The sequence below is a fragment of the Sapajus apella genome, unplaced genomic scaffold (genome assembly GCF_009761245.1).
Source record: "Sapajus apella isolate SASKATOON/1434 unplaced genomic scaffold, GSC_monkey_1.0 scaffold15, whole genome shotgun sequence".
NCBI classification, from domain to species: domain Eukaryota; kingdom Metazoa; phylum Chordata; class Mammalia; order Primates; family Cebidae; genus Sapajus; species Sapajus apella.
Window position 1 is genome coordinate 8,661,733 of NW_022436955.1, and position 14,359 is coordinate 8,676,091.

General features: G+C 45.9%; 1 protein-coding gene across 3 annotated transcripts in view; it reads right to left on the minus strand.

Moving 5' to 3' along the window:
- Nucleotides 1-13,863, minus strand: part of CDH11 (cadherin 11) — a 166,666-nt gene extending 152,803 nt beyond the window's left edge. For all 3 annotated transcript variants that reach the window (XM_032284107.1, XM_032284103.1, XM_032284106.1), the window contains exon 1: nucleotides 13,251-13,863. The gene's annotated coding sequence lies outside the window, so the exon portion shown is untranslated. The remainder of the gene's footprint in view (nucleotides 1-13,250) is intronic.
- Nucleotides 13,864-14,359: the final 496 nt, after the last annotated feature.

The following is a 14,359-nucleotide window of genomic DNA, read 5'->3' on the forward strand; positions in this document are numbered from 1 at the left end:
TCCCAAATGCACTGCGGAAATTTGCTGAAGCTGAAGATTCCCTGCAATGCTTGCAGCAGGAATGGTGATGAATAAAACACAAGAATCACCAGTGCATGACTTGGAAGGCAAGTGTCCCCAGCTCTAACTGCTAAATTGCAATTTTTACTCTAAGATAATAATACTAATAGTGACAGTCCATTTATAAAGTGTTTTTTAAGCTCCCCCAAATAATAATAAAAATGAAAATTATATATTATACTATAGCAGTGTCTATGAAGAAGAGAGTGGAGTGAAGTTGTTCAAGATAAATCTCCCTTCACTACTGAAATATTTTGGCAAAGTATTGACATTTAGAATTGTTTCCATAAATGAAGCACTTCACCCCGATTTCCAATTTGGCTTTCGATTTAAATGTAGTTTTGCTGCTGCTGCCAAATAAATATTAAAAAACAAAAAAAACTTTATGTGGTTTAAAAAAGTGAACAATGGAAAGTTGATTACTACTGATATTTTACTAAGCTGCCTAGAGAGCCTCACCTATGTTTCATTAGTCATCTTTCGTTAGTGATCTAGATTTGTGTTCATGACGACTAGACAGGGATTACCACATAGAAATTGAAATTAGCTGGGCATGGTGGCTCACGCCTATAATCCCAGCACTTTGGGAGGCCAAGGCAGGCAGATCACTTGAGGTCAGGAGTTTGAGACCAGCCAGTCAACATGGTGAAGCCCTGTCTCTACTAGAAATACAAAAATTAGCCAGGTGTGGTGGTGCATACCTGTAATCCCAGCTACTTGGGGGGCTGAGGTAAGAGAATGGCTTGAATTTGGGAGGTGGAGGTTGTAGTGTCCCAGGATGGTGCCACCACACTCCAGCCTGGGAGAAAGCCAGACTCCATGAAAGAAAGAGCGAGAGAGAGAAAGAAAGGAAAAAAGGAGAGAGAGAGAGAGGGAGAGAGAGAGAGAGAAATGCATGGCTCCAAAAGTTCTGTTCAGTTATAACTGGGTTAAGTTTGGGCAAGAAGTTTTCTCAGCTACAAAATCAAAGCCTTTATAAGATTCTACTCTCTGACCCATTAGACGGGCTACCATGTCTCAGATGCTCTGAGACCTTGGGCTTCCCCTGCAGACTTCACTCCCTGAAAGAGGAAAGCAGATTCCTTTCAAAGGTGCGTCAGAAAACTTGTTCTGGGATGCTATGAGAGTAACTCCAGAGAACGTTTTTACCCATATGTCCTTGTTGCTCAAACTCACCCAACTGTATGCACTGACACCTTTCACTGTTTACCCAATACTTGGGCCAACACAGAGGCTATACAGTTAAGAAGGTGTGTAGACTGTCCCCGCTAGAAGCTAAGATGTGACTTGAGGCCACTTGTCCCTTCTTATGGGGAGGGGGGTCTTCTTTCATGAACCCATCAATGCCGAGAGTTCCTACATATTCCTTTTGAGATTTTTCCATTGGCTCCATGGCTAGAGTCTATGGAAAACTTTCCCACAGGACTGGATGTGTCCCTTGCAAGAGACCATTTGCCATCCACATGCCAAGCTATTATGCTGCCTTCCATAGCCACCCTTGGAAATACCACCTCATCTACTGAGCTACATTACTGGGCTTCTACCCGGGTCCTGACACCTGCCCAATATTTGCACAACGAAACTTGGACTATTCAATATTTGTTTGTTTTAAGACAGGGTCTGGATCTGTCCCCCAAAGCTGGAGTTCAGTGCCGCAATCCCAGCTCACCGCAGCCTCGACACCTCTGGCTCAAACAATCTTCCCACAGGCTCATGCCGCTGTGCTCAGCTAAGTTTTGTATTTTGTGTAAAGATGAGGTTTCACCATGTTGCCCATGCTGGTCTCAAACTCCCGGGCTCAAGCCATCTACCTGTCTCGACCTCCCAAAATGTTTAAAGTATAGGCATGAGTCACTGGACCCAGCCTATTCAATGTTCACTCAAAGCTCCTTCCGCTCCAGCCTTACAACCTGTCTGACTTTCAGCCTCCCATTCAGCCTTTGAGAGGAAATCAAAAGCCAGATCTCATTCAATAATGCAGCAGATGTTGTCCTCATAATAGTCCTGCAAGGATATGTGGGGAAATGAAAACTTTTGTGTTTCTTAGTTGAAAGCAGCAGAAATAGACTTTAGACAGCACGGTCTTTGCAGGAAAACTGAAGAAAGAGGCTCAGAAAAACCCCAGGTACCTAGGAAAGCTGGGCAGTTAGGACCACAGGCCAGACTGCCACAGAACGAGAAGAGTGAAGGCACCACAGTTGTCCCCACTGGACATGGGTGGCTATGCGTTATTTTACCACTTCTGTGGCCCCTGGAAATCAGGCACTGTACAGCCGCTGCTACAGTGACCAGAATGAATTCTCCATGGCCAATGATGTGTGTGTGAGTGTGTGTGTGTGTGTGTGTGTGTGTGTGTTTGTGAAGGGGGTAGGTGTGTAAGACACTGAATCCAAATTTAAAACACAGGGGAGGCGGTGTTGAGCTGGCATTCTAGCTTCTAGGAAAGTTGACGAATCAACTCTCTAGCCATTTAGGCCTCTGAAGTAGAAGGAACTCTCTTCCTCCTATAAAGATGCTTCTTGGGGTTACTTCCTAAACACAGGAAGATGGTTCTGTGCCCAAGTACCCAGGTAATAGAAAAGCAAGCAAAATGACAAGGATGTGCTCAATGGAATGAGTAACACATGGAATGTTGTCTTCCATGGTTTTGAATCACTCAAATCGAAGCATAAGTGGCTCATACCATTTAACAAGACTCTGTCCCTGCTCCCATCAGGGTATTTTCATTGACATTGCTTTGTTCCATGTTTACAAAGCAAGGTTGGTGACCAAGGAAACCAACCCATAGCATGAGATTAGGAGAGATGACAGGTATACTGAATAACACACTAAAGATTTAAATGTTAAAATGTTTCAGTAGACTGGATCAATGGACCAAACCCAGCAGTAGGAAAAGTAACAGCAGTAGTAACAACAGCAACCCCATTCCACGTGCTGTTTTAAACAATTTTACAGATTAATATCATTTATTATCAGAGCTACCCTAGAAGGCAGATACTGATATTAACCCCAGTGTGATGAGGAAATTGAGAAGCAGATAAAGAGATTTGTACAGCTGGTTAGTAGCAGGGCCATGCTTGGAAGCAGGGCAGCCTGACTCTGTGAGAGCCTGTGAGAGAGAGCCTGTGCCAACACCACTGAAGGTGACTTATCATGTCTTATGTGCACAGGGATAGGTGGGCAAATGCAGCTTAACAGCAGCACGTAAGGAAAAACAAATAAACAAATAAACTATGGAGCATAAGTCCTCTGGGTGATGTGGCTGGCAATAAAAGCTAATGTAATGTAGCCTCAGGCTGCAATAAAAGAAATGTGTAGAAGGGAGTTGATAATCTAGAGTCCAGCTGCCTAGATTTCTGACTTTAGTCCTTTCCTCTGAGGAAGGGTAGAGACAAAAAAAAAAAAGAGAGAGAGAGAGAGAGAGAGAATGGGGAGTTCAATCTGGAGACTTTAAGACTGGGAAGAAGGCATTCTGGAAGACAACTTAAAAAATGAATAATTGCAGTGTGGAGGAAGAAGTACATCTATTCTGCATAGCACCATAGGCTATAACAAAGAACATAACCTTTGGGGAGACAGTTTGGCTCACTTAAGGAAGCATTTCCAACACTGAAGGTTCTCAATGTCTCAGTGGTTTGCATCAGTGGATAACGAGGTCCATATCACTAGCAATGCTACAACCACCGCCAGGACATAGTAGTAATGATTCAAGGACCTGATGGCAGAGTGTCTTGGTCTAGGTGGCCTCCGTGGTCTCTCCCTACCATGTAGGAGTAGAATTCTGTTATTTCTTCCCCATAACACCCTTGATCACCAAACTGGATGTGACTTGTCCTTCCTGTGGCCCAATTTAATGCTTCCTTTGGGGCCCTTATTCTGTGAAGTTTTGAGTTTTAATCACCAGGCCTAGTATTTTCTGTACTGTTCATATTGTCATCTCTCTGAAGGGAAGCCCTTGTGATTTGACCACTTCTGTGTGCCCAACCCAGGACCTTTCATTATTTTAATGACAAAGAAATGGGTTTGTAATGAATTTCAAACCAAACCCTGCCAAAATGTCCTGTATAGGCTTGGCAGTGGCAAGGTAAGGACATCATTTTTACTTTGTTCTTTACAGAACCTTGGAATGGAGTTAGCAACAGGAGGTGACTATAAAGTAGGACAGAGCTGAAGGCCAGGGCCAAGTGTTGCATTTTGCAAAGTATTTTCAAACAGCATATGAACTAACTCCGGACTGACCATGAACTTCCAAATAAGAGAGTCACATAAAGCCTTGTATTTAGGGCTCATGACTTAACTGCCCAGGGACATTAGAGGGTTAAACTTTACATAAACAAACGAACAAATGATATGTTTACAAAGAAATCAGAACACAGGTATAACTATTTTTAAAAAATCAATTAAAAAATGACTTTTGGTCAGGCATGGTGGCTCACACCTGTAATCCCAGGATTTTGGGAGGCTAAGTCAGGTAAATCACGAGGTCAGGAGTCCAGGACCAACCTGACCAACATAGTGAAACCCCATATCTACAAAAATATAAAAATCAGCTATGTGTCGTGGCACACACTACTCGGGAAACTGGGGCAGGGGAAGCACTTGAACCCAGGAGCTAGAGGTTGTAGTGAGCCAAGACCGTGCCATTGCATTCCAGCCTGGACAACAGAGCAACATTCCATCTCAAAAAAAAAAAAGAAGAAGACTTTTGTTTGTAGATGATGAAAAGAGATGCGGTTAAAAGCCACAAGAGCTCAGTCCTTTCCATTTGGCCCTAAATTACCGTGGGACCTTGGGTAAGTCCCAATTCCCCTCTAGATTCCTGAACCCTCATCCCTAAATGAAGGCTGACTGGAATAGCTGATGATTCAGTCAATGACTTCACACATCTGATTCCTGAGAGTTCTACTCTATTCCTGGAGTTCAGCCTTCCTTGGAGAAAGTAGTGGATCCAGTGGTTCGAATTAGTTAGACTGCAATAGGAAACAGGACGTAAGACGCCACGTGGTAACATGGACAATGACAACACGGAGTGGAAGCAGAGGGGAGTGATGAGGATAGCGAGAGGTCTGGAAACCGTATCTCATCAGATCAGCTGACACTCGGAATGGTGGGAGCAGCCTGATATGCTGACTAAGCTTCAGCATCTGATGCCTGGGTTACAATCCCAGGTTTGTCGATTACCAGTAGTGGAATGCTGGAATACATGATCCCCCACCCACTGTAATATGCTGACGACCATCTTAACTAGCTCATGTGGCATTGTGAGTAAATCTCATATTTTACAGAATGTTCTTAGTACAGTGCCTGAAACTCACCAAGTGTTCAATAAATGCAGGGTTTTAACTATTAAGCAATACCAGTTTCCAAATATTGACAGAGCTTTCAGGAAAAGGAAAAAGTGAAGGGGGATCAAAATGTAACTATTGGAAGAAAGTTACCAAAAAGGTTATTTAGGCTCCTTCTTCATTAAAATGGAGTGCTTTTAATGACTAGAGTCAGTGAATCATCTGTTCACCTCCTGGGTTCCCAGAGAGGTAGTTAGCAGGCTGCCATCAGGACATTTAAGAAGCTGCAGGATTATTGGGAAAACAAAAAACCTGCTGAGAAGGGAGTTGGATCAGGGGACCGCAGGCGCTCCCATTATGGATAAACTTTGAGATCTTGTAGGAGCTCAGAGTCCGCAGACAGTTCTTGTCCAGAGGGTGAAGGAGGCTCAGACTGTGTCCTCGTCGAGAGAGTAAAGGAGGCCCAGGCTTGAGACACACACCAAACTTAGTGGAAAATGAACATTTGCAGTCAGAGCAGGTTTGGGAAGCCAGCTTTCCTTCTCCCCAGACTCATAATCTTAGACAAGCATCTTAATTTCCCTCTGAGAGTCATTTCTCTATTTGTAAAATGGAGATGAGAGTACCTTCCTCTCGGGGTGGTTGTATACACTAAATAAGGCACCTGGGAGAGCACCCGGCACACAGTAAGGTCTCCGAAAGTTGTCTCTCTCTCCCTCCTTTTCCTGGGCAAACACAGGCAGATATCCCTTTAATTGCAAGGTGCAGGAGGGAATGCCAGCCTGGGGCGAGAACACATGACACTGGCGAGCCACAGATGGGAAATGGCAGGACAACCTGGAAGGTCCCGGAGCCTTAGAAAGCCCAGCCTGGCTGTGATACTGGGTGAGAAACAGTTGGAAAACCATTCAGGACTGAAATAGGGTGAGGACTCCGTTCTTTTTAGCGTGATGCCAAATCACCTCTGCTTTTGCCTGGGCCTGCAAAAGACAGAAGCCACAAGGCACGACCAGGACTTCTTCAGCCACAGTCTATTTATGAGTTAAAATTGTCACTGCTCAAACCCCTTAAAATCCCAAACTACATTTACCTGAAAAACAAACAGAAAGAGTCTTGAAATAGAGATGAATTATCAAGAGACTAATTATCTTTTGAGCTAGTCTGGAATAGTAATGAGCCCCTTTTAAATGAAAGTAAACCTGTGATGAATATCTCAACATGGCATGCTTAGCAAACTTTCCCGGTAAGATATTACTGCAGGGTAACTTACCACAGCAACCCAGATGCAAAATGAACAGAGGGAAAAAACGCAAAGGTAGGAAGGAGGCAGGCAGTGTTCAAAAGCAGTAATCATCTCTAAAATCTCAAATCCCAAACTGCCTCTTGAATATTTTAAGTGGAAGGAGGTTGGATCACTTAAATTTACGAACTCATTCAAAAAAGGTAGGTACTAATAAACAATTCATAGCTAATTGGAAGAGGCCTCAATCTAAAACTAATGTTCAATGCATGATTTCTGGCCTCATAATTATAAGAAAGAACTGCTACCTGTTCTCATTAGTTCATAAAACTGAATCCCAAGTCTATTTCAGAGAGGGCAAGCAACCCCAGGACATATTGAAGGCTCATCATGAGCTAGGGCTTGCATTAAAGTCTTATTTTATCTTTACAAGAATCCTAGGATATAGATATTATTATGAGGTCTACATCCATTACCAAGAAGACACCTGAGTCTTGGGAGGTTATACAGTTTCTTCTTGGTCACATACTTTGCAAGTAATGGAGCCAAGAATCCTCACTCACAAAATATAGGGCTACACCAAAAGAACTCAGTAATCAAGATAAGTAATGCTTTAATGTAGTATTTGAAAAATCAAGATTAGTTGGTGGAGTACAGTGGCTCACACCTGTAATTCCAGCACTTCGGGAGGCCAAGGCAGAAAGATTGCTTGAGGCCAGGACTTTGAGACCAGCCATGAGCTGTGATCACAGCACTGCAAGCCAAAGTGAGACCCTGTCTCTAAAAAAATAAATACATAACGAAGATTAGTGGGGAAAAAAAATATGATGAACAAAAATCAAAATTTTCAATCAAGACAGAATCCAGCCATGCACATACATCCCTTGGCCTCATTCTCTTCACCCTCATCCTGGCCCTGCTACTGGACACTATAGCTTCCAAGTTTGAATAACTGGTCCAAGCTTCTAGGATGATGAAAACTGAACTTTCCAGAATTGGTTTATGGATAAAACATTGCCAGAGATCTGAGGCGGGATGGGTATGCAGCAATTGGACCTGCTATGCCTATCCTTACTTCCTCCACCCGTGCTCTTATGGAGAAGGATAAAGATGCGTTGATAGCAAGGACTCTATCCTAAATTCTCACTGTTCGCTGTCACTGATGGAACCTAACAAAGGCTGAAATGAGATCTCTACGTGTCTTAAACTAAGACCAGGGAGGAGCCTCCCCTCCCACGCTGGTTGCCATGTGAGGTGATCGTTGCAGTGAGGACAAAGCCGGGCTCCAGGCCATTTTCTTCAAGAAGGCTGAACGTGGAGAGCTAACTTTAATTTGTGAAAATCATTCCAGTGCAGAGGACCATGTCAGAAGGATTTCTGGCAGAGAAGTGGTGTGGAGTTTAGGAAGTGAAGGCTTTTTTTCAACTGCAGCAACCAGGAAATTTTGAGAATAAACCCCTGTTCATTCACAAATATTGTTTGAGGGACACTTGGTGCCAGAAAACATAGAATAAGACCTTGGCTACTGTTGACTGTCGTCTTTAAAGCTATTTACATCAGCTTCCTAGAATCAGCTTTCCAAGTGGCTTAAATGGGGGTGGGAATAGAGAGAGAGAGAGAAAGACCAGTAATTGGCCTCCATGAGAAACAGCATCATTAGTCTCTCTCACTCTTGAGTTGCATCCTCTTTTCCCTCTCTTCTCTCTCACGTTCCTATCTCACCTAATACCCCGATGTATCAGATTTTCTGCTTGAGCAGAAACCTCGACTACACAGACTGTTTGAGCAATGCTTTATCTCAATAAGAATCCCTGAACTCTGCAACTGTCTCATGACTAATTAGACCAAATAACAATGAAATTTTGCCTCCAGTTCTAACAATGTGCATTATTCACAAGTACTTAGAATTTAAAATTGCCCCTTTTTAAGTTAAATAAACTGTCCGGTGATAAGTGAGCATCAGTTTACAAAACACTTTGTCTTACTTTCCACTGAGTTACTTAATACTCCCTCCCATAATCCATTTGCATCGATTCCTTCTTCATCAACTGTCTACGCATTCCAACACAGCTCAGAGCTGCAAAGATCTCCGTTGCTGAATCACCAGGGAGGCAACTGTACTCAGTTAAGACAAAAAATACAAATAAGTATCCACTTAAAACAGTACTTATTTTTTAATAGAGTTTTCCTCTTAATTATAATACAGCATTAGTTTCTTTTTGCATTCTCCTTCTGAACTTTGATGACACTATCAAACCGGAGCAAATATAAATTTATGTAGCCTGAAATATGCAATTTAATCATAAGCCATAATTTTCGTATCACTGAGAAAAAAACATCAAATGATTATACTCCAGTGCATAAGGAACAATCTTGAATTAAATTTTACTCTCTGCTAGATTTTTCACAGCAATATCAAGAATGGTTTGAAGGACATAGTAAAACATTACTGTTATATTAAAACTCCAGGCCCCAAAGTGTGTACCGAAGATCAAACTGCTATTCTTTTTTGCAAATTAGAAATGTCTTGCAGACATCTTCAAAACCTCATGAAAGAACAGGCAATGATGTCACAGTAGTCTCACTCATATTTTTCTTCTTTATCCATTCCCTTCCACTTGGAGTCAGGAATGATGCTCTTTTTTGCCGAAAAAATATCCAGAAAATCCTCCCAGATCACTGTCTCAGCGAGAGCTGACCTTGTTTATCCTGCAGCCCAGCCCCCACCCTGGCTGCTACTCAATGTCAAGTTACAAGATTTCTCAACTTTCTAGTAAATTCCAAGGTGGGAAGAAGAGGCTCAAGGTAACAGGATCCGGCCACTAGAAAGATGCTAATCCTGACAAACTGCTCGAGCAGTAGCTTGAACCACAGCTAGATTGAATTCGTTCTCTCCTGAGAGGACCAGACAAGGCTGGTAAGTAACAAAACGCCTTTTCATGATGCCCTCAAAAGCAGATGGGCGCCATGCAGAAAGCTGGAGAAGAGTGCCATTGCCCTCTAGTGGCCAGAAGTGCAATCTTCCGCGAAGGAGTCCATTTCCAGAGTTGTACAAGGCTCTCAATGTCAGGATAAAATTATAGCAGAAAGATGTCTAATTATGGTCCTCGTGTGTTTTCCTTAGTTCTTCCTGCTCATAGGGGAGGCTGCGGATGACTATCACAGGAATCCCGATGGAACACCTCATTCTTAACTCCTACTGGTGCATCAGGATGTGTCCAATTTTCTCCAGCTTTCTTTTTCTTTAACAGACCTGTTGATGTTTTTCCTCTAATCAATTAAATCACAAATTTATATAGACCAAAGATTTTTGTATATTTCAGAGGTAATAACTTTAAATTGAAAAGGCTAACAACTCATATTCTTGGTAAAAGCAGAATAGGGATTCTTGACAAATAAGATAACTTTTTATGAAACAGCAGCCAATTCCATAAGGGAGAAAGTTATCTCAAACACATTTCAATCCCTTAAATCATTGGCTAGTGAATTTCTACAGTGCTCAAATTTTCTAGGAAGAAAAAAACTTGGAAGTTCATAGTCATTCTTCAAATTTGACAATTCAAGAAAAATGTTTGCTACCTACAGTCAAACTCTATATATTCTACTGTTTGATTATTATTGAATAATTAGGTATGCCTGTGATCAAAGTGAGAACATCAATATTGAAAATAAACTCTAATGAAATTGTTGTGTTTCTCAAACATCTACCTACATGAATGTACTGAGAATGAAGAAAGACTAAAATCAGATTTGCAGATCTTGTTTAGATGGTTCTGAAAAACAGATTTAAATATAACAGATCAAAGTTTACCAACTTTGTAAGTTACCACTTCATAAGTCACATGCATTCACAGGCAAGATTCCAAGACACGCTATGCTCCTGGGAGTGCAGCCCTGGTATTGTAAATCAAACCACGAGGTCAATGTCATGGCGTTTCCCATATGAGGGTCCCCAGACCAGAATCTTTACAAAGGAGCCATGTAATTCTATTCAAAGTGGAAGAAAAACCATGAATTATGAAGACAAGCGCATTAAAAGAGCATGAAATTGATCTGTATTCCCCCAAATCATGGCGTGGCTCTCCAAATCTGTCCCCTGCCCCCTCCTCCCACAAATAAACAATCAAACATGCACATCCATAGCCATCACTCTACAGAAGGAATCTGAGTTCTGGGACATAAAAAAAAATTGAGCCGTAACTAATTTTTTTTTAAATTTTCAAATTAACAAAAGATTGCATCTTAATTGAAAATAGAATTTAGGTTTCTAGTAATTTTACTGTCTGGTGTTCTGATAAGAATGCTGAACATAATGAAAGTTCTGAAGTGCCATCAAGATGGTCCACTGCTTCAGTGAGAACTATTTTAAAAGCTTATTTTCCTAGTAAGCAATAAGCATCCATTTGAATACATCTACATGTCTGGGCCTCCCCAGATTATCCAGTCTCAATCCTTCCAGGCAGGTCTTCATTCCTCCTTTCCCAAGGGTGAGAAGGGTGATTTTCTTCAAACAATGTCATAAAATGCCCAGTTTATGCAAACTCTGAAGTAACAACTAAAATGATAGTAATAATTATTATTAATAACAGTGCATGCCTGCAGGACATTTTAATGTCTTAATTTGCAATGTCTCAAAAGTAAGATGTAAAGATAATTCTTACTCCAGCAAAGTTTCTTGGCCTCTCAGATGCCTTTCCCAGGTCTCTATTGAAAAGCACTCACATTTCTTTTTTGCACAGAGGTTCAAATTCCAGAGCCCACTGGCCAACTCCAAAACTTGGAATCAGAGATTACATTTAAAGAACTTCAGTGGTTGGAGGAGCCTCAGAGTTCCTCCAGTACTGGCCACTACTCTGTCCCTTTGTTTTGTAACTTTTATTCCTTTATCCTATTGGAAGAAGACCAGGCTCCCTGCAGCTAGGGTTGGGCAGCTAATATTTCTGTGTTCTGGTGTCTGCACCTACGTATTTGTAGGAAAAACAATTCCAGGATTAACGAAAAGAAGGTCAGTCCCTTTTCTTCTCCTTTCCCAACGTATTAGGCTCTAGCGCTCAGAGCCCAGGCTGGCAAATGTGCTGATGCGATGCTAAAGGATCCTCGCTCCTGAGAACACATCTGCATCCCCATCCCCAGGAAATCCAGACACCCCGCAAAACCATCGATGTCTGCTGCAAGCCCAAGTGATAAGGAAATTGATCCGTCTTCTCGCCAGATTAATTACGGTAGCTTCCCTGTGATTAAAACGAAAACTTACTGCCTCATATTAAACCGATAGCCATGATTAGAAGAAGAAAACAAGAAAAGATTTCAGAGCGATCGTAACAAGATTTCTTTAGGGGGAGACGAAGGGGAAGACTTTAGTGAAATATATACCCTCATGCAGCAGGGTTTCAAGAACAATCCCCTACTCCCACTCCTTAGGGATGACCCGTCGTCATGCAAAGCTGATACTAAATAATTAAAAGATGCGATTTCTTAATAGCAGTGTGATGGCCCATGAAATTCCTACTGCATTATTAGCAAAAGCAACAGGGCTTCTTCTAGCACCTAGAAAACCTTTCACCCAGGAGAAGCAGGCGCGTGGAGCCCCAGGCGAAAGCAGGGCCTTGGCAAAAAAGGGACATGGAAGCAGGATCCGCAGGCCTCCCCTGACCCCACTTTCTCTGGGGACTCTGCCTTCACAGCGCGGGGCGGGCCCTCCTACAGTTCCTCCGGGTTGGGGTGTGGGGAAAGGGGAGCTCTCCTCGCCGCCCTCCCCATCCGGCCGGACCCTCAGCGCTTCCCAACTCCCGGCTAGTGTTCCGGGGCAGAGCGCAGGGAGGGAGGCCGTGCGTGCCGGGAGCTGGAGAGGCTTGGCGCGCTCCGAGAGGCGGCGCAGGTTTCGGGAAGGTTTGGTTCGCAAAGTTAACGTTGACCCTAGCAGCTTTGCCAGTCCCTAGGCAGAGGCAAGCCCGAGTCTGGGCCGCTCGTGGACCTACGCCTGCGCTGGTGGGAGCTCCCGCGGAGGCTCGGGCTGGAGGGCTGGAGCGCACTGCAGCCGGCTGCCCCGGAACAGCAGTCGGCGGCCCGAAACCCACGCTATTAAAGTGCGGGCAATCGCCTCCCGGAGCTGGGGCTCTTCCGTTTCCCCGGGCTTCCCCGGCAGTCTTGACTGGAGGGACTGAGCCCCGGGGAGCTTTCGGCGGGGATCCGGGAGGACGGAGTAAGAACCCCGCAGAGCGCGAGCATATCGCGGCTTTTAGAAAGCGGCGCTGGGCGGGCGGGCACCGCGCGGAGGGCGACTTTCCCCAGAGAGACAGGACGGGGGTAGTTGGCGTGTCCGGAGCTCTGCTCTGCAGCCTCTTGCCCCCGCCAGGTGCAAACTCCCGTCTGCCGCGGCTTCGGCGCAGACCCCAGAGGAGGCCGGAGCCGGGGAGAGTCGAGGAGCGCACATCTGGAGCCTCCGTCCCCTGCGCTGCCCGCGCCCACAGCTGGCCCCCTTCTCCCTTTCTGATTTTTAAACAAATCTCTCCCTCCCTTTTGCTTCGCATTAGTGAAGACTTCTAGACTCAGATACCACCACCACACCCCACCCCCGCCAAGACATTCTCTTCCTGAGAAAATCCTGCCCCCCACTCCAAGAAGCCCCAGCCAGGCGAGAGGAAGGGGCTGGCGGCGCGCCTCACCTGGGGCCCTTGCGGGTGGACGCAACCTCCGGGCCGCCTGTCCCTGGCGCAGAGCGAGCGCTGCGGTGTCAGCCCCGGCCCCAGTCCCGGTCCCATTCACAAGTCAGCGGCGGCTGCTAGCTGCCCCCGCGGCATCTGCTCCTCTGCCCGCGACGTTCCCCTCGGCTGGTGGCGGCCGCGGAATGAGCCGCCGAGCGCGCTAGTGGCAGGAATGAGAAACCGGGGGGAGGTGGCGGGGGGGGGGGGGGGGGGGGCGGGAGGAGGGAGGCAGCCGCTGGGAGGGGAGAAAAGGGCGGGGGCTGAGAGGAGCCGAGGCTGCGAGACGCTGCGAGATGGGCCTCGCAAAGGCTGCGGGGCAGACCTGGTCCGCACCCCAACCCCCAGGGGCCCTGCGATGCCAACCCTTGGATTCGTGGCCGCCCCTCCCGCCCCGAGGCGCGGCGCTCCGACTCCCTCGGGGCTCAGATGGAGTCTGGAGCGACTGAAGTTGGGCTCCAGGGACGCACAGCCAATCAGGGAGGGCGGCGGAGGGAAGCTGGAGAGGGGTTGGGAGCCCCCATTTTCCTCCTTCCCCCAAATCTGCTCCAGCTGGCCAGGCTGGGCCCTTGCCTGGCTGGCCGGGATGGTGGTTGGGGGAAGGTATCGCCCAAGTGAGGGAAGCAATCGGGAATTCGGGAGTGCGTTCTATTCTTTCTCACTCCACCACCCCACCTTCCAAAAATCCCTCTACGTTGGCGGCTCCTGCCCAGCCCCCACCCCCTTAATCTCCCATCCCTTGCAAACTCTTCTGGTGGCTCTGGTGGTGAAGTCGGGCGGGGAGGGAAACTCCGACTTGGGAAGAGCCCAGTCTCCGTTGTCTTTCAGCTCTCTCCTCCAGTGCCCCCCACGCAACGCCTCGGAGAGGGGTGCGCGGGGAGCGCTTCCCCGGGGTTGGCCTCGCAGCACCCCTTGGGAGGGTGCCTTGGCCCCTGCCCCAGCCAGGTATCAGTGGCCCCCGCCGGTAGTGTCACTTGTTGCCACCCCCTCGCTGCAGACCCGCCAGGACCCTGTGGAATGTGCGCTTCTGCGGGAGTGAGGGCCTAATGGGGCACAGCGCCCGGGTCCTCTCT